The following is a 13,351-nucleotide window of genomic DNA, read 5'->3' as shown; positions in this document are numbered from 1 at the left end:
ACGGGTGACGCTCCTAGCGCTCCCCCTTCTCCACGCACCATCCTCATGCCCCCGCCAGACGCTCCTCGCGCCAAGCCCTCCAGGGCCGCTCCCAATGCGCCGCCGCCCAAGACTTCCGGGGGCGCTTCTACCGCGCCGCCGCCCAAGCCATCCAAGCTCATCAAGGGGAAGGCGACGGCTTCCAGCGCCCCTTCCGGCGGCCAGCAGCCCTTGGTGCCGCACGTCGCCAAGGCCGCCAAAGATGCCGCCACGAAGGCCACCGGCCTCCTTGGCCGCATCACGAGTTCAAGCGCCAAGGCCGAGACCTGGGGCACCTTCTGCCCTATGCCCAAAAGTGGAACGCCGCGGACATGACTCCGGCGACCCGCGGCCTGGGCAAGGACAGGCTGCCGGCACCTGACCCTGTCGGGGACCGGTCTTCCGAGGAGCACTTTATGCGGCTTCGCGCTGCCGTAAAAGAGCTCGACAGCGTACGACTCCACGAACAATCTGATGGTATGTTTTGCTAACTTGTCTCAATCTTTACCGGTTTCTTCGTTTCCGGCTTTGTTTTATCTTTTCTTTGGTTTCATGCCGGTTTCTCTCTTGTCTATCTTCCCAGTCCCCGAGTTTTGTGGTGAGAGCGCAGCTCTTAGTGCAAAACTTAACTTAAAAATTTAGCGTGAAACCGGCACTGCCAGTCCCCGAGTTTCGGGTTAAAAACCTTGTTCTTAGCGCAAAACTTAGCTTAAAAACTTAGCGCAAAACCGGCACTGCCAGTCCCCGAGTTTCGGGTTAAGAACCTTGTTCTTAGCGCAAAACTTAGCTTAAAACTTAGCGCAAAACCAGCACTGCCAGTCCCCGAGTTTCGGGTTAAGAACCTTGTTCTTAGCGCAAAACTTAGCTTAAAAACTTAGCGCAAAACCGGCACTGCCAGTCCCCGAGTTTTGGGTTAAGAACCTTGTTCTTAGCGCAAAACTTTACTAACCTCTTTTTCTTGAACAGCTCACGGCTGACGCTCGGAAGGCCCTCTTCGAGGAGCTCTTATGGGAGCATCGGGAGCTCGCTGAGGCACATGACAAGTGCCAAGGTAAATTTTTGTTTTGCCGGCATCTTCCTTACCGGAAACCTTTCCCTCCTAACATTCTCAATTTCTGCTTAACAGTGGTCCCGGAAGCTTCCATTGATGCTCTCAAGGAGCAGCTCGCCACCGCCCAACGTATAGCTTTTCTCCTTTCTCCTGTTAACTTGATTTTCTTCTCATGTTTATTAGCATCATCTTGTTAACATCCTCTGTTCCGGGTTGCAGTGGAGAAGGACCAGCTCATCCGGCAGCATAAGGAGGAGCTGGACGCCCTCAAGACCAGCCACCGGGAGCTCAAGACCCAGCTCATCCAACTGGGACTTGACCATGCCAAGGCCCTCGAAGCCGCTGAAGCTGATGCAGCGGCCAAGATGGAGGAGGCTCTGGAGGACGCCGGTAACGCCAACGTGGTGCTGCTGGCTGAGCTGGAGGAGGCGGCCAAGGGCCGGAAGGGTGCTGAGGAGAAAGCCGCGCGGCTGGAGGAGGAGCAGAAAGTGTGCAACCAGCTGATCCTGCAGACCGACGCGCTTGCCTACCGTGAGTCCCTTACCTTCGCGTACTTTGACTATTGCCTACAAGGCTTTTTTCCTCCGTTTCCATTTTCTTTTTGCTATCTTTCCTTCCGGTTTCCGGACTCTTTTTCCTCCGGTCTCTTTTTATGCCGGATTCTTTTCCTTAGCCTTTTTCTTTCTTTGCACAGGCCTGTTTCCGGACTCCCAGAAGTATGCTGTCAAGAAGGTTGATGCGCGCCGCAAGGACCAAGGCCAAGCAGATCTTGTCGTGGCATGGACGCCCAATGACCATCTGGTCGCGCTTAACGCGCGGGTGTCCCATATGCGCGCCATAGACCGCAATTTATCGGACATCCCTGATGTAGCTACCCAGCTCTTCAGGACCTTATGGCCTGGCGAGGAGGTGCCGGACACCTTCTCCCTCATCAGCGATCGTCTTAAGGGCGCCGGCAGGAGGATCCGCGAGTGGCAGTGCTCTGCTGCCCGCGCTGGCGCGGACTCCGCCCTCCGTGTTGCCTCGCTCCCGGTACCGGAGCTCGATCCGGACGCCCTCACCGGCGTGCGTGAAGACGCAGAAACCGATCCGGACCCGATCCTCTCCGCTAAGCGGCAGGATCGCGCGTACCGCATTGCGGAGTATGCCGACATGCGCACCTTCATCCCTCCCCTCCTGACGTCAAGGACTATCTCGACGAGGAGGAGGATGAAGCCGAAGAAGAGCTCTTGGACGACGCTGATGCCGGCGATGCTCCTCCGGAAGCCCCCGCTGCGTGATGATTCTCTGTGATATGTGTGCCTGCTGTGTCTGTTGGTCCTGTTTACTCTAAAACAATGTTTGTTAAATTCTGCCCCGGAATGCCGGGGTCTATGATGTAAGACTTTAAATCTGCTTTTGGTTGTGGTACAACATTTTCTCGCCGGTAAGTTATACCGGTAGCTAATTATCTTAAGTTTGCTTTAGCACATTTGCTTTTGGTTCGCTTTTATCCCGCATCGCAAAGATTTCCCAATTGTTTCCGCATCCAATTTGATGCATACTTGGTTCTTTTGCCTTGGCTCTGCTCTGCCTTCTCTGGGCGTTCTTTGGCGTATGAGCACAAGGTTCTTTCACCAAACAAACATCTTCTTGAACTTAGAAATAACTTTGAAATTTTGCAAAAAACCGGTTTAACCGGGGTTAGTTAAATTTTCCGGATTGTTCTTTCCTGCTCTCCCTTCTCGCAGTTCATGTGCTTATCCCCTACCGGTTTATCTTGCTTGCCATGAAGCCGGTTTGCGGACAGCAGCAGAGTCGAAGACTCCGGTAGGATTTAGCACACTACTAAACCGGAAAGAAACAACGTTCAATAAGCAACCGGTGAACTGAAAAAATAGACAAGTTACATGCAACCTTATTGGGGTAGTCCCCGAGATTCATTCAATGTTCCGGCATCTTTTATTCATAGCATATAAGGTACAAAAAAGGAACTTCTTACTCCACAACTTCAAGAGTAGAAAGGACGCAACAAAGCTACATTCCATGGACGCTTGCTCTCCTCTCCGGACTTGTCCGCCTTTCCTTCTTTCCACTCCTGTGCATCAATTAGGTAGTATGCATCATTGTGAAGCACCTTGCTTACAATGAAGGGACCTTCCCAAGGTGGCAAGAGCTTATGCCGGCCTTCAGTGCGCTGCACTAGGCGAAGTACAAGATCTCCTTCCCGGAAAACTCTTGGGTTAACTTTCCGGTCATGATAGCGTCTGAGGTTTTGCTGGTAAATGGCTGTTCTTGCCAAAGCCAGCTCTCTTGCTTCTTCTAGCAAGTCCACATCATTTTCTCTGGCCTCTTTGACCTCTTGCTCAGTATAGAGCTGTACTCTTGGTGAATCATGGATGATGTCGGTTGGTATGACCGCTTCTGCTCCATAAACCATGAAGAACGGAGTGTATCCGGTAGACCGGTTTGGGGTTGTTCTTATACTCCACAACGACTGATGGTATCTCATCAAGCCAACACCCTGGTGATTTTTCCACTGCGTCAATGAGTCTGGGTTTGATACCGGAGAGCACCAAAGCATTCATTCTTTCCACTTGGCCGTTGCCTTGTGGGTGTGCCACCGAGCACAAATCCAACCGGATATTCTTATCCTCACAAAACCTTTTGAACTCACCTTGAGCAAAGTTGGTTCCATTGTCAGTAATAATGCTGTGCGGGTATCCATACCGCAAAATGACATCTTTTAAGAACTTCACTGATGTGTGCCCATCACATTTTGCGACAGGTTTCACTTCTACCCATTTGGTGAACTTATCCACCATAACCAAGATGTGGGTCATGCTCGCTTCTTGCGGTCTTGAATGGGCCAACCATGTCAAGGCACCAAACGGCGAACGGCCATGTCAATGGTATTGTCTTTAAACCGGATCGCTGGGGTATGATTTTGCTTGGCGTACCTCTGGCACCCGTTGCATTTTCTTACCAAATCCTCAGCGTTCTCCAAAGCAGTGGGCCAGTAAAACCCATGCCGAAACACTTTTGCTACCAGTGCCCTTGATGAGGCATGATGCCCACATTCTCCTTGGTGAATTTCCTCAAGCATTTCTTTCCCTTCTTCCGGTTCCACACATCTTTGAAGGACACCGGTAACGCTTCTCTTGTACACTTCACCATTGATGAACGTGTAAGCTTTGGAACTTCTTTGTATTCTCCTTGACTCATTTTCATCAGCCGGCAGGGTGCCGTCGATTAGGAATTCCTTAATAGGTTTAGCCCATGACGGTATCTCTCGAACCAAAAACACCGGTGCATCTATCTCCATGCTATCCACCAGCATCATTTCTTCCGGTATGGGTACGGCAGTCCCGAGCTTACCGGAACGAGTCCCCGAACTTGCCGGGAGCGGTCCCCGGGTTTGCCGGAGCGGTCCCGGGTTCCCTTCATCGATATCCATTGGCACAATGTGTGACTCCGGTACAAAAATTGATTCCGACTCTGGACTTGGCTTGATTGATGGTACCCTCAGGTGTGCCAAGGCTATTCCGGGAGGAATTTCTTGCCGGGATGAGCCTATCTTGGACAAAGCATCCGCAGCTTCATTTTCTGCACGCGGTACATGGTGAAATTCACAGCCTTCGAAGAAGCCGGCAATCTTTTGCACGTGAAACCGGTACGAGGCCATGTTGGCATCTTTCGCGTCCCAGTCCCCAGAACACTGCTGCACCACAAGGTCTGAATCTCCATAGCAAATGATCCGGTGTGCACCGATTTCTTTTGCGACGTTAAGCCCATGGATCAAGGCTTCATACTCAGCGACATTGTTTGATGCCCTGAAATGCACTTGTAAAACATACCGGAGATGATCTCCCCTTGGTGAGGTTAGCACTACACCGGCACCTAGGCCCTCCTTGAGTTTGGATCCATCAAAGTGCATCTTCCAGTATTCCAGTCTCTGATCCGGGGGCTTGTACTGCATTTCCGCCCAATCAACCAAAAAATCAGCTAAAGCTTGCGATTTGATGGCGTCTCTCCTTTCGTACACCGGAACATATGGTGATATCTGTATTGCCCATTTAGCAATCCTGCCGCTGGCGTCCTTGTTGCACATGATATCGGAGATGGGTGCCTCACTCACCACCTTCATAGGATGTTCCTCGAAGTAATGCTTGAGTTTTGTGGCGGCCATAAACACGCCATAGGTCCTTTTCTGGAAGTGCGGGTAGTTTTGCTTTGAGAGGGAGAGCACCTCGCTCAGGTAGTATACCGGCCTCTGGACGGTTTTTCCTTCCTCTTCTCTTTCTACTACCACAACAACACTCACGACCTGGTTTGTTGCTGCTATGTATAGCAACATTGGCTCTCTTTCCAACGGCGAAGCCAGTATTGGTGCGGTAGCTAACATTGTTTTCAGCTCCTTGAACGCTGCGTCTGCCTGAGGGGTCCAGACGAACTTATCGGATTTTCTCATTAAGGCATACAACTGCAAGGCCTTTTCTCCTAACCTGCTTATGAACCGGCTCAGCGATGCTAAGCTTCCGGTAAACTTTTGTATGTCCTTCGAGATCTCGTGGTACCGTCATTCTCTCGATTGCCCGGATCTTTACCGGATTGACCTCAATGCCTCGGCTTGAGACAAGGAAACCCAGCAGCTTGCCGGCAGGGACACCAAAAGTACATTTTGCCGGATTGAGTTTCATCCGGAACCTTCTTAAGTTATCGAATGTCTGCCGGATATCATCTATTAGGGTATCTTTTACCTTAGTTTTTATCACGATGTCATCCACATACACCTGCACATTCTTTCCGATTTGATCAAACAAACATTTTTGCATACAGCGCTGGTACGTTGCACCGGCGTTGCGCAAACCAAAAGGCATAGTGATATAGCAGTAAGCCCCGTGCGGGGTAATGAACGCAGTTTTTATTTGATCTTCCTTTTTCAGGGGGATTTGGTGGAAACCGGAGTACGCATCCAGGAAAGACAACAACTCACACCCAGCAGTGGAATCAATCACTTGATCGATCCGCGGTAAAGGGAAAGGGTCTCTTGGGCAAGCCTTGTTGAGGTTGGTGTAGTCGATGCACATGCGCCACACCTTCGGAGCCTTTGCCTCCAGGTTCTCGTCCTTCTTCTTTTCAACCATCACCGGATTGGCTAGCCACTCAGTATGCGTGACTTCCACAATGAAACCGGCAACCAGCATCTTTGTCACCTCTTCTCCAATGATCTTCCTCCTATCTTCAGCGAACCGGCGCAATGGTTGTCGCACCGGCTTGGCATCTTTCCGAACGTTTAGAGAGTGCTCAGCCAGCTCCCTCGGAACACCTACCAAGTCATCGGTAGACCGGGCAAAGATATTCCGATTCTCACGGAGGAAGCTGACGAGCGCGCTTTCCTATGCCTCACTGAGGCCGGCACCGATACGAACGGTACGCTCAGGGAAAGCCGGGTCCAGCACGATGTCCTTTGTCTCCTTTGTCGGTTTAAACGCCGGAGCGCTCGGACTTGCACTCATTGCCGCTAAGCTCAACCGTGAGGACCGAGCGAGCGCAACCGCGGTTTGCATCCTTCTTTTTTCCTCCGCGATCACCAGCGCTTCCGCTAGGTTCGATCCGGCAGATGCTGTTTCCAGCGAGATCTTGTAGTTTCCCACCACAGTTAGAGGTCCACGAGGTGCCGGCATCTTCATCTTGAGATACGCCGTGTGGGTCGAGGCCATGAAAGCCGCCAGCGCTGGTCTTCCCAGCAAAGCATGGTACGGACTATCTAAGTCCACCACCTCAAACTCCAGGTTCTCAACTCGGCAATTGTCACGTCCTCCAAACGACACATCCACCCGGACTTTTCCAACCGGTGCGCAGGACAAACCCGGAACGATTCCATGGAAAGTCGTGTGCGTGGGCTGAAGCATGTTTTCTGTTATGCCCAGGGTATGCATGGTGTGCTTGTACATGATGTTGATGCTGCTGCCATTGTCTATCAGCACCTTGCTGAACTTCACTCGAGTTTGCGGCCCTTTCATGATTGGGTACACAACAAGAGCATATCCACCCGGATTCGGCATGATCTTAGGGTGATCCTTAGATGACCAGGTAATTTCCTGATTGGACCACATCATGTACTTGGGAACTGCCGGCATCACAGCATTGACCTCCATGGAGCGGCGGTGTACACTTTGCCTGTCTGTTGGCTCAGTGACAAAGACTACACAGCACAAATGTGGGTCTTCGTAAACATTCCGGCCTAAAGGTGCCGGTGGAGGTGGTTGGTTATCATCTTGTTCCACCCGGTTAACTTGCTGGTACTGCTGCCGGTTTGGCGGCACCGGTAAGGCGTTTGCCCCGGTAAGTGGGGGTGGCGGCGGTAGCTGTTGCTGCCGCGGCATGTCTTGTGGTGGCTGTGCATCTTTTCCCGTTCCCTTTTGCATCAAGTACTTGGTCCAGGTACAATCCTTCGTCAGATGGTTTGACGGGTGTGCCGGATTCGGTGTGTGCCATCGGCATGGTTGGTCCATGGCAGCTTCCATGGTGTATTTTGCGGGTTCTTGCCAGTTTCTTTTCTGGACCCAGGGTTTCTTTTCCACCCATTGTTTCTTTGGACCCGCCCATGGCTGCGATCCGGTTCTTTGCCTCTGGCTGCCGCCGGCATCGAGTTTTCCTGCACAGCAGCAACTTGCTGCGAGCCATACCTTCGATCCGGGAAATCTTCCCTCCTCTTGTTGTTCCGGTTGTCCCGGTGTTGCTCTTGGCGTAGCTGTTCCGGTTCAGGTTGCACTGCCGGCTGCGTTGGGTCTCCCAACGCATAGCTATCCGCCACACGTATCATCTCTGCCAACGTTGTCGGCATGTTCCGCTGCAGCTTTTGCCACAACGGCGAACCTCTTCTGCACCCACTGCTAAACCAAGCAATGGCCTGTGCCTCGATTACCCCTTCACAGGAGTTCCTTGTGGTGTTCCACCGGGCCAGATAATCCCGGTCTGTTTCGTTCGGGCGCTGCACACATAGAGCAAGTTGCTGCGGCCTGTTTGGCCTTTGATAGGTGCTGCTGAAATTGCTCACAAAAGCCTCCTCAAAATCCAGCCAGCCATTTATGCTTCCTGCCGGCAAGTTGTTTAGCCGGATTCTTGCCGGTCCAACCAAAAACGATGGTATGATCCTCACGGCCCAACGCCGGTTTCCTCCTCCTGCTACGGTTCCTCCACCGCCTGCGACGTATACCGCGGTCACGTAATCCGCGAGCCAATCTTCCGGCTTCGTAGTGCCATCGTATGTTTTTGTGTCACGGGGCAACGTAAAGTTGCGAACCGGTGGTTTTTCTCTCATGATTCTTGGGCCAAAACACTTAGGACCTGGAGGACCTTCCTCCTCGATCATTTCTGACAAGTACACTCTATCCAGACGGTGCCTCGCATCCCGTTCCGGTAAGTATCTCTCTCCCAAGCGTTCCCCCAACGGGTTCCGGTATGCTGTCGGTCTTGTAGAATCGGCTTCATCGTAACGTTCTGGTGCCGCGGCCCTTGCCTGCCGGTACCTTGGTGGAGGCATCTCCTCCTCATCATCATCATACGCTGCCCTTGCAGCCGGATAGTTTTGCCCGGTTTCATGTCTACCGGCATGATTGTTTCCGGCATAGCCTTCCTTGGCGTAGCCTCGCTCTGCCCCTTGGCTCTTTCTACCGGCGTCGTGTTGCCCGGCTTTTTGTTTACCGGCAAGAACCGGATCATACACAGTCATCTGCCGTGCGTTCACTTCTTTCTCTTTTCTTCTGTCCGGATGAGGGGACGAGGCCTGCCCATGGGACTTGTTTCCGGCATTCTTTGTTGAACGCGCGGATTTCGAGGCTATAGCCTTGTTCAGCTTAGCCAGCTGCTCAGCGTTCTGCTGCTCTACAGTATCTAGCAGCTCTCCGACACGCTCTTGTTGCTTTGCCGAGCCTCTCCGGTAAGCGAGTCACACGGATCTACAGCAGCCTTAGCAGCTTTTATGGTTTTATCCGGACTACTCGTACTTAGGCTTCTCTACAATGCTAACGGATGCGGAGGTACTCTTGCCGGTAAGAACTTCCTTACGCAAATCCCGATCTAGATTGCGAGCCTTAAGCCGGTTTTCCGGTATCCTAGCAGCATGAGCGCTAACGTAAGCAAAGCCATGAGCAGCGTTATACTCACGTACGGTTAGGTTCAGCTCGCGCTGCGCCTTGACGACGTCTTTGCCGCTCTCGAGTATCCTCAGGCGCTGCGCCTCCAGCTCCGCCTGAGCCGCTGCCGGGTCGATGTTCTGCGCGATGGGGGTTGCCAGCGCGTTCATCGCCGCTTGGAGAGGCGTTGCCGGTGGTGCGGAAGATGCTCCCGCTGCGCCTGCGTCGCGCTCCAGCGGTGGCTTAGTCGCACGGGTCGAAACCGCGCGACCAGCACCTTCAGCCGCAACCTCCTTTCCTGCACCAGCCACACCGGTCATCATTACCTCGACGCTGCCGGCGGCGCGACCAGCACAGAGCCATCTTGGCGGGTCCGATGCCACCAGCACCGGCGAGAGGCGCTGGCGCACAGGGACGGTGCCGAAGTAGACGCGGTGGCTGCCAAACTCGATGATGCGGCCGTTCTTGGGGAAGATGCCGCCGTTGGCGAAGCAGCCCGCGTTGTCGTTGATGAAGTCGATGGAGTAGAAGCTCTGGACGAGCGCAGACACTGTCCGCTCGCCGGCGAACTCGAGGAGGCCCGCCCGAATGTTTATTCCAGCATGCGCCACTTCATGCCCCACGGTGGGCGCCAACTGTCGTCGTGGTGAACGAGCAGATGCCATAGGATGGCTTAAGTTGGGGCCGAATGGACGCAAGAGGATTCGGGGGAGGGTTTGTGATCAGGTGTGATGAACTTCCGGATGGTTTCCTCAAGAACTCGGCCAGGGCCAGAGGTTGAAGAAGAAAGACACAAGGAAGAACTCGCTCTAGATCACCATGTTCATTGATTCACACAAGTTACAAGTTTTTCTCTATCTCTCGTGGTCTCGCGCTCGTAGGAGGCGTACTCCCTCTCCTTATATAGGGGAGAGGGTGGCTTACACCGGAAGAAACCCTAATGGCATCTTTGACTAGACAAACTACTTTACAAAGCTACTTTAATCATAGAAGACACCGGAGTCCTCTTTAATCGGGGCGCCGACGTCCTCCAGCCTTCTTTGACCGTCATCCTTCTCTTTATCGTCAGCCCTTCGTCTAAAGTTACTTTGCTTAGCTCATCTTTGTCTTCTAGCTCTGGAGAGAATCTTTGACCAGCTTTGCCGACAAGCCCTTCCTTCCGGTGGCCCGGTACCTTTTCTATCCGGTTCCGGTATCCCTCTTATGAGGATACCGGCTTAGCCTGTTCAGCCAAATGCCTATCTTAGACTCCGGCATGAACGTCTAACCGGTATCCTCATGGCTCAAACCATCCGGTTTGGCATGCCTTTGGCATACCGGGGGTCATCCCCCCAACATTCTTGAATATGGAATGGAGTTGGAATATTTGTTCGAAGTCCCGGATGTGATCCCGGACATCACGAGGAGTTCCGGAATGGTCCGGAGAATAAGATTCATATATAGGATGTCATTTTATGTGAATAAAATGTCACGGAAGGTTCTATGGAAGGTTCTAGAAGGTTCTAGAAAAGTCCGGAAGAAACCACCAAGGAAGGTGGAGTCCACATGGGACTCCACCTCCATGGCCGGCCAACCCTAGTGGGGGAGGAGTCCCAAGTGGACTCCCCCTTAGGGGGCCGGCCAACCCCCACATGGGAGGTGGAAATCCCACCCTTTGGGTGGGAGTCCTAGTTGGGCTAGGTTTCCCCTCTTATGGAAGGTTTTGGTTTCGGGTCTTATTCGAAGACTTGGACACCAACACTTGGGATCCACCTATATAATGAGGGGCCAAGGGAGGGGGCCGGCCACCCCAAGACCACAAGCTGGCCGCCCCCATAGAGTGGCCGGCCACCCCTCCCAAACCCTAGCCAAGCTCCTCTCCTCCATATTGCCCGCATAGCTTAGCGAAGCTCCGCCGGACTTCTTCACCGCCACCGACACCACGCCGTCGTGCTGTCGGATTCAAGAGGAGCTACTACTTCCGCTGCCCGCTGGAACGGGGAGGTGGACGTCGTCTTCATCAACAACCGAACGTGTGACCGAGTACGGAGGTGCTGCCCGTTCGTGGCGCCGGAACCGATCGTGATCAAGATCTTCTACGCGCTTTTGCAAGCGGCAAGTGAACGTCTACCGCAGCAACAAGAGCCTCATCTTGTAGGCTTTGGAATCTCTTTAAGGGTGAGACTCGATACCCCCTCGTTGCTACCGTCTTCTAGATTGCATCTTGGTTTGGATTGCGTGTTCGCGGTAGGAAAATTTTTGTTTTCTATGCAACGTTATCCTACACATATGAAAGTACTTGGAACAAGATTTAAATGAAGCAAAACACTTCATATGATTTACATAATAGTTTTGGACAATATCACTTGACTACAATAGCCATATAGTCCTTTATTTAAACTAGGCCATGATCACTCAAAGTAACCACACCATATTTTTGCAGAAACAATTAGTGTAAGTGAAATGTGAGCTATGAGAGTTGAATTCAACTTAATATCACTTTTGGTTGATTTTTAATAAATATTTGAATGTGCAAAAGTCCCTGCTTATCCTTTTTTCACATTATTTCAACAATGAATCTCACAGTGAGACCAGTGGGGTTGTGTAGATATTTTCATTAGCTTTCCAATGGTATAAAATTCACCAACTTTGGTTGGGCCAATTTGAATCTATTCAATTTTGAAAACAGGGCCAGTATTGAATTTGAATTAAACTAGGAAATCCTAATTTGAATTAACGGGCCGGCGGGAAACTAAACGGGCCCAAATCATTTAAACAGACAAAGTCCAGCCCACCACGCGTCCACGCACGCGTGGGCTGTCTGACGGTGGGCTCCACCCGTCAGTCACTCATTACACAGTGAAACGGTACGGGGCGTGTGAGGCGTAGGATTAGAGGCAGATCGGACGGCTAGGGTTCATCGTCGTCGCCGGCGAGAAGCTCTCACTGGAGCGGCGGCGCTAGGGGGTCGGAGAGCTCACCGTGGCTCCAGCGGTGGTGGGCAGTATGCTCGACGAAGCGATAGACGACGGCGAGGCTTCTGGTACCGGCGGCTTGTCCTGGGGCGGCTCCAATCGGCAGCGAGCTTCCGCGGCGGCGTACGGCAGTGAGGTGGAAATTGAGCGGCGGTGGTGGCTAATCGAGGCAGTGGAGTAGCGGAGGAGGTCGAGGGAGAAGAGGTGAGGGTGCTAGTGTGCAGAGATCGATGAATGTGAGTCTCCTTTTATAGGCGCGGAAGTGGCCGTGGGTGCTGCGGCGAACTTGACATGGGCGCGGCTTCTCCGGCGAGCTATTGGGCTAGGCGAGGGCGGCGCACTGCTCAGTGCATCATGGCGGTCCTCTGGGTGGCGACAGCTAGGGTAGGCGGTGCCCAACTTGGTCTGGTGGTCGCGAGTTCTGGCGCGGCAGTGGCGGGATTTCGTCCTTGTCTCCGGTGGCGGCGGGCACGGGTTGGTGTCGCGAGGTTGTCTGGCGGCATCGCGGTGGCATGGCGGTGCTCGACGTGCAGAGAGGGGGTCCAGAGGCTGCGCGAGGTGGCGGTGCGGCGCGTGTCCAGTGCGTGTCTGCGGGCATGCGCGCGACGGCGTCGGCATGGCCTGGCCGTTCTGGGCGCGCGTTGTCCGGCGGCTATCGTGCTCCTCCTCGACCAGGGCGTGTGTAGGCGGTTGAAGTAGGGCGAGGTGGCGAGAAATGGCACGGTGGCCAGGGCTGGTGGAGGAAGGAGGAGAGGGGAGAGTGGACATGGTGCCCATGGCCGGCATGGCCATGGCATAGCCATGTGTTCTCTCCTCTTAGGGTTTCTATACCCTGGCTAGCTTGAGAGGGAACCAAGGGACAATGTAGAGCACAAGTGTGAGAGGTAGGGTTGGCCAACACTATTCCAAATAGTGTTTTGGATTTGATCCTATTTGAAATTCCAAAATTTTGTCAAACTTGCTCTATGTCATGCACTTCCAAAATTTTAAATTGAGTTGTTTGTATGAGTTGCAAATGACCAGAGACACACAATGGTGGTGGTGGAATTTTAAAAATAAAAGAAATGCAAAATTTGCAAAGTGTGAGATTGTTGAATTTGTTAAAAAGTCTCAACTTTGCATGAGCATAGTTTTTGATACAGGGTGAATTTTATATGGTAGTCTTTACAAAAGTTGTTCACCTTGATGTGTACTAGGATGAGGTGCAA

The sequence above is a fragment of the Lolium rigidum genome, chromosome 5, assembly GCF_022539505.1.
Source record: "Lolium rigidum isolate FL_2022 chromosome 5, APGP_CSIRO_Lrig_0.1, whole genome shotgun sequence".
Lineage (NCBI taxonomy): Eukaryota > Viridiplantae > Streptophyta > Magnoliopsida > Poales > Poaceae > Lolium > Lolium rigidum.
The sequence above is the reverse complement of the archived record's forward strand: the minus strand, read 5'-3'. Positions refer to the sequence as shown.